This window comes from Anoplophora glabripennis, unplaced genomic scaffold (assembly GCF_000390285.2).
Source record: "Anoplophora glabripennis isolate ALB-LARVAE unplaced genomic scaffold, Agla_2.0 scaffold85, whole genome shotgun sequence".
Classification (NCBI taxonomy): Eukaryota; Metazoa; Arthropoda; class Insecta; order Coleoptera; family Cerambycidae; genus Anoplophora; species Anoplophora glabripennis.
In genome coordinates, this window is record NW_019416361.1 from 521,103 (window position 1) to 528,357 (window position 7,255).

The 7,255-nt window shown below is 38.8% G+C and overlaps 1 protein-coding gene across 7 annotated transcripts in view; it reads right to left on the minus strand.

Moving 5' to 3' along the window:
• Positions 1–7,255, minus strand: part of LOC108917142 (actin-binding LIM protein 3) — a 111,426-nt gene that overhangs the window by 78,281 nt on the left and 25,890 nt on the right. For 2 of the 7 annotated variants that reach the window (XM_018723606.2, XM_018723605.1), the window contains exon 1: positions 260–434. The exons of 1 other annotated variant lie outside the window; for it this stretch is intronic. The gene's annotated coding sequence lies outside the window, so the exon portion shown is untranslated. Of the gene's footprint in view, positions 1–259; positions 438–7,255 lie in introns of those variants that run through there. 4 more of the 7 variants (XM_018723609.1, XM_018723608.2, XM_023454251.1 and 1 more) reach the window with 4 other exon arrangements.

Genomic DNA, 7,255 nt, shown 5'->3' on the forward strand with positions numbered 1-7,255 from the left:
TATCCAGGTAGACTATTAAGTTCAAACAATAAATTTCGAATTTTAGTTTCCACCATATATTTTCGAATCACCCTGTACATCCCTACTGTAAAATTACACCACACAATCTCTAGAAGACTACCAAACCGACTTTTAACCAAGACAACCCCCTAAAGCTCTCTCCCGGCGACCCCAGCCAGCAGACTGAGGAAACGGAAAGATATCAGGAAGCAGCAAGCAAATCTCCCATCAGCGACTACTCTTATGGCACGTTACGTACAAACAATACACTATTATCGCGGCTTTGCAGCACCTATCCACTACTACATCAACACTGGGAAGCCGGACTACACACTACACGCGCTCGACTTGATACCCGATGGTATCCAACGAAACACTGAGGCGAAGCTCTATGGAGTATGGAGGCCGAGCCGACTTGGGACTTTGAAACGCCACAAACTGAAAGCAAAGTCCCGTCGATCGTCGCTGCGTTAAAACGCGACTCGCGAGGTTGCGATCTCCGCTCAGCGGAACAGATGATGACTAACAGGAGAAGGATAGGGACATAGGCGTATCGGACGCGTGGAAAAGGGGTGCAAGCGATACGGTCGTTTCCATGGACTAGTAGGTCGGGTCCGATGCCTCGCGATCGCGAGGGGCAGAGGGTCTCTATCACAGATCTGAATTTATAAGAAAAAATTGTGCGCGGAAAAATTTTAAAAAATATATACAGGTTCGGAAAGTCCCCATGGTTCATCGGCCGTTACGTGAGACCGATAAAGTAAGTCATAGAAATCCGTGCGATAGAGAAGGATGGCTATAATGAAGGCGTCTCATAGTCACCGCCCGTTTCGCACTTCCACAAATAAGATCCACTTCCACTTGTAATTCAGCGACCGGTGGTCATCTTTGTTTTCGTCGTTTGATTTTTCTTTAATAGATGTCACTACTTATACAATTTCGACTTCGTTATTCCGATATGTTAATAACGAGCGTTCAAATAAAAACGTGGTCAAGTTGGTTCTGAAAACTTGGACGTAGGGCGTAGCGTATAGCAAATGAACTTAAACGTCATCTGTCAAAGCGCTAGGTATATCGCCGCTATCAATTTGAATATTTTCGTTTTAAAAAGCGTTTAAAATGGTGTTTTCTCAAGAACAAAAAGTGTTTATGTTGATTTTCCGCGACGGGCTGTATTTTGTGAATGGTTTTTAAACAACTACGGTGAACTTCATAATATCACCTTTTTTTCTGATCAAGCCTGGTTTCATTTAAGTGGTTACGTAAACTCACAGAATATGAGAATGTGGTCTTCTGAAAAACCAGATAACTTTTTTGTAGAGGGCCCTCTACACGCTCAAAAAAATGGAGTTTGGTGTGCTCTCAATCGAAGGAGGATTTATGGACCTATTTTTTTTAATGGTACTCTTACTGCGCAAAGGTATAGAGAAGAAATTATCGCTCCTTTTGTTAACCAGCTGGAAGAAAACGAAATTACAAACTTTTACTTTCAACACGATGGCGCAAGGGCACATACGGCAGGCGAGATGATGAATATGTTGAGGAAAGTTTTCCAAAATCGACTAATAAGTCTCAATGCTGAACATGAATTTCCACCGAGGTTATGTGATATTACGCCGTGTGATTTCTTTTTGTGGCCTTGCCTTAAAAACACTATTTTTGAACTGCCTATTCCTGATTTAAACCATCTGCAGGCTCGACTTATAAACAAGATTCGTGAAATTAACAATATCCCGAGCATCTTAGAAAATATCTTTAAATCTTTGAGGAACAGGTGTGAAAAATGCTTGGAACCAGGAGGGGGACACTTTCAGCAGCTGCTTTAATTTATTGTTATAACAAGGAGGGGGACACTTTCCGCAGCTCCTTTAATTGTTTGTTATTGTTATCACGATTATTCTTTAAAATAAAGTTATATAGTCATTAACGTTATTGAAACTGGCAGCTGCTATACAGCTCGTTGAGAAATGAGGTTAAGTTGGTCGCTATAAGCTACTCCCTACGTCCAATGTGTCAGAGCCAACTTCGACCACGTTTTTATTTGAACGCTCGTTATAATCCGTTAACAGAGGGCAGCACGCGTAACAAAGAAAACTTTAGTAGCTAGTAGATTCCTCTGTTTGTAAATCTAATGACCTTGTTTCCCCTACTGAAAAGTTACTCAAATGGAGTATAGTGTTCAGCTCCATTTAAAATTCATTTAGTTGTTATTTAAGTATACTTTTTAAAATGACTTAAAAATCCCAAGAAATAAAGCAAAATTCCCTATTTCCAAAATTCCAAAAAATCTGTAGATCTGGCATCACTCTTTCTAGGTCTGCACCTCACCTTAGACAAATTGTGCTGCCCTCTGTTAACGGATTGTATTAACATATCGGAATACCGAAGTCGGAATAAGTAGTGACACAAAAGACAACGGGCGGTGACTATGAGACGTCTTCATTATAGCCATCCTTCTCTATCGCACGGATTTCTATGACTTACTTTATCGCTCTCACGTAACGGCCGATGAACCATGGGGACTTTCCGAACCTGTATATGGAAAATTAGGAAAAAGTGAACTTTAATTGCAAAACTTATTACTATTAGTTAAAAATTTAAAAAATAGTCCAAAAAACTCCAACTTAGCGACAACGTTTCCAAAACACGGCATTAAGATTGAAAATATGAAAAAATAGCGGCGCTTTTCAACTTGGAAGTCCGTTTCCATGGTTTGAATACTCTTTTTTCAAATTCTGTTGACACCATCCCAAAGAGCGTCCCCAAAAACATAAAGTCTAGTAGGTTTGATTTGATTCGTCGTCAGGCTGGAATGGTGTCCGTGGTTCAAAGATACATTCTCGAAAATCCGATTTTGAGAGTTAAAGGGTTAAGACATTATGTCAGTAATGACATTTAAGAAACACATAAACCCTTTGCCAACATATAATACGCATGGAATGTCTGTAAATGATCCTAACCATGTGTCGACAAAAAAATTTGAGTTGAAATAAATAAAATGGTGTTGCCATTTTGGGAAACAGGTTGGTTAAAAAAGAGTAATTTTTAAACATTTTTATTTGAAACATATATTTTCTGTGTAAATAAAATGTGTTTTTTCGCATAAAATACTAAAAACCTCATTATCAAACTGTTCTTAATTAAAACTTATTCACATTCCATCCAAATTTTGTCGAAGTAAATAGCCTAGTATATATATTTTTTAATTTTTGCATATTGTCTATAATTCCTTTTTGTGTAAGAAATTGGGAACAAATTCACTGGCTCAGAATTAAAATTTATGTTTATTTCTCCAATTTCATGCCAAACAATTTTATCCATAAGTATGTGGGCTACTTTGAAAAAAAATTATGAGTTTCCAAGGATTCCTGACTTTCTTTTCAGCAACGAAAAAATAAAAAAACATATAAAAACAATTTGAGAAGGCTATATAAAACAAAGTAATTTGTATTTTTTGGAAGTCATTCTCATTGAACATGGAAAAATAAAATCATTTATCCTATGCTATAGACGCACGCCATAATGGGATGAGTTGCAAGTCGATTATCTGATTCTATCCGATTTACTTATTTCTGCAAGTAACATGTATATACGAGTAGAACAACATATGAGATTATATGAATCCAAGAGATCCTCCAAAAATCCATAAACTTGGAAAGTACTAAAATTAGAGAGTTATATACCCCTTCGTACGCCACTGGTGCCTAGAAGAATATGTTATAATCTGTACTAAAGTTCAATTAGGTGTAACTGGTTGTTTCTAAGATATTAATCAAGAATTGCTTTCGTATGTAAATTTTAATACTCTTTTATTAAGTTTTTACAGGCGTTCATAGGAACTTTTTTCTTAAATTCATTTTTTCTATTAAAAAAACAGTCATCATCTAGTATGTATCGCAATAAATACTTAAAGAAGTGTTACTAATTACACAGCCCCACAAAAAAAAAAGTGGCAGGTCCGAAAGATAAGACCTTGGTATCCATATGGTTTTGGGGTCGCTGAATCCGAATCCGGCGTCCGTTTGACACGATTAGCTCTGGTTTAAGGTCAGTTCAAGGTCAAATGTAAAGCCATTTATGGTGTTCGTGTTTGATCCTATGTAAGACTATCCTCAAATTATGGCACTCTTGTTCCAATGTGCGTTAGGTTTGAAGTGATTTATCCAACAATATCATTGTAGTAACCTAAGGAAAATTCTTCATCGTTAGAAAAATATTCCTTATTTCTGTACTGATAGTAAAAAGCTTTCACTTTTCCGGCTTGCTTAGTATTTTTTTAGCCATGATATTAGGAACTCTGCACCATTCTCTGCCAGACCCAAATCTCAAACATCATTTACTTTTTTGTGATATTGTTGCTTGTTTTTTCACAACGTGATATGGAATATATTCGTCTTCACTAGTATCACTAGCAATATCAGTGATAGATTCATTGCCACCCAAATTTCTCCCTTCTTTAATATCTTGGTGAAACCTTTCTCTCTGCTCAAATCAAATTTTTCACTTAGGTTTAAAACCAAAATATTTGTATAAGTATCTTTCGTATGTTGATTGATCTTTTTCTATTATAAAGTATTTAATAGACCTGATCGCTTCAAACGGACATCATATCCGGAATCAACGACCCCCAAAACGTATAGATATGTAAGTTTACTTTGTTTTCAATTGATTCTCCACATTTGACCTTGAACTGACCTCAACCCAGATCTGATTGAGTCAAACGGACATCAGATTCGGATTCGGCGACCCCAAAAATGTATAGTTTAGTAGTTTAGTTTTTTGACAATTGATTTTCTACATTTGACCTTGAAATGACCTTAAATCAGAACTAATCGCATCAAACGGACACCGAATTCGGATTCGGCGACCCCAAAAACGTATAGATACATAGGTTTAGTTTGTTGACAATTGATTTTCTACATTTGACCTTGAACTGACCTTAAACCAGAGCTAATCGTGTCAAACGGACACCGGACTTGGATTCAGCGACCCCAAAACCATATGGATACCATAGTCTTGTCTTTCGGACCTGCCACTTTTTTTTGTGGGGCTGTTATTATTAGAGATCAGAAATTTTAGAGCGGCTGCAATGTGGTGCACACTGTAATAAAAAGTATGGTAAAATTCCTCGAATGTTCAAGTAAAATTCATGTAACATTTATGTAATATTAAATAAACCTTTAACATCATAGGTACATCAATTTTACTTGAACATTCAATGGCAACAAGTTACCGTGGAAAGTTCAAGGAATTTTACCATATTTTTTTATTACAGTGTGGTTTTCGTTGCGAATAAGTTGTTTACAATCTTGAAGAGGATATTTGAAAAGTAAATCGAGGTGAACACTCGAAATATTTTTCGTAAACATACTATATATTCTTAAATACCATAGACGTACCACAATAATACGGACAAACATTTTTGGAACCGCTGACTCCGGCGATAGCTCAGCTGGCTCTTAAACAATAAAAGGCACATGTTTTCTCAATGAAAACTAAAGTAGAATTGATAACCTAAATCTGAACAGGCAATTTTTCTGTTTAATACATGAAACGGGACAAAATCAAACGGCGCGGTGTTCTATCTGCGATTATAACTATTTCCCTTTTCATACAGTAGGCGATCCCAGAGGTTCCCAATAAGTCTTAACAGTTTATTATACCGCCAACGATATGGATTATTGAAAAATGAAAATGTTTATTATTGAAAATTTCTATTTACAATTAAAAAATCGTCTTTAAGTTTGTAAACCCTGCATATCTGTTATAAATAAGTGAAGGTGGTTGCTTTCTAGTTTGTTTATATCTCTATGTATTTGATACAATGCTGTAGACGGCGCCTGTTCTTTTGGAAGGCAACCTAAAATTACCGCATCCTTTCCGTGCAATGAACGGTCAAACATTCGACAATTTAAATGACTGCATCATAGATGCTGCAAAGCACGTACAACTAAAGAATATTATACACTTTCCACCAGTGGCGTGCCCCTTTTAATAGACTGTTGTCTTGTAAGTGTAAAAACCGTTCAATATGTCCACCATTTTCTGTCACATATAAATTAATTCTACGCAAAAATAAAATGCATTCGTCTCGGCACAGTTGTCTCTCACTGTCAGTATACTTTTTGTTTTAAGATCTCCCATATAAAAAAAATCACAGGAATGTAAGTCGAGTAAAAATGGTGGCCAATGGAGCACCGTGTCCCACTGGCCCAGGATAACTGGGCTAGGCACCTGGAGTCGCTGGATCCACAAGACATCAGCCTCTGGAAAACGCAGAGGGCCCTGCGACAGACCGCTCGCCGTAAAATTCCTCCAATCCACGGTAGTGTGGGGGTGGTTTACACGAACCAGGAAAAGGCCGAGGCTTTCGCCGATAGCCTGGAACTGCAGTGTAGACTGCCTCAGCTGCCCGACGAAGACGAGGAATTCGAGATAGTGGCTGAGCGCGCGGCCCGACGCGTCGACAGAGAGCCAGACAATGACATAATCCCCCCCGCAACACCTGACGAACTAAGACTGACAATACGCAGACTTAAAAACAGAAAAGCCCCCGGACCCGACAATATACATAACACGACACTTAAACGACTACCACACAAGGGCCTCATGGCCCTACTAAACATAACAAACGCGACACTCAGACTAAGACACTTCCCTACCCGCTGGAAAACAGCAAACATAATCCTTATCCCAAAACCCAACAAAGATCACACCATCCCATCCAACTACCGGCCCATTAGCCTGCTCCCGGCTATGAGCAAAGTGGTAGAAAAAATTATCCTAACCCGTCTAAGAACCCACTCCCAAGAACTGCAAGTCATTCCAGACGAGCAGTTCGCCTTCCGACCCAATCACTCCACTGAACTCCAAATCCTTCGCCTTACCGAGCACATCACGGCGGCCTTCAACAGGGGACAGTACACTGGTGCTGTCTTCCTGGACGTCGCAAAGGCCTTCGATACGGTTTGGCATGAAGGCCTACTGATGAAAATGCTCACCAACCAATATCCCATATCCTTTACCAAACTCATAAAATCCTACCTACACCACCGAAAATTCCGCATCCAAATCCAAGATTCCCTTTCCACCACCCGTCCCATGGAGGCCGGTGTCCCCCAGGGCACCGTCCTGTCCCCACACCTATACACCATTTACAACTCCGACATCCCACATCCCCCCAACACCAACATATACTTATACGCCGACGACCTGACAATCACATCCCAATCCGTAGATCCTAGATATTCCGTCT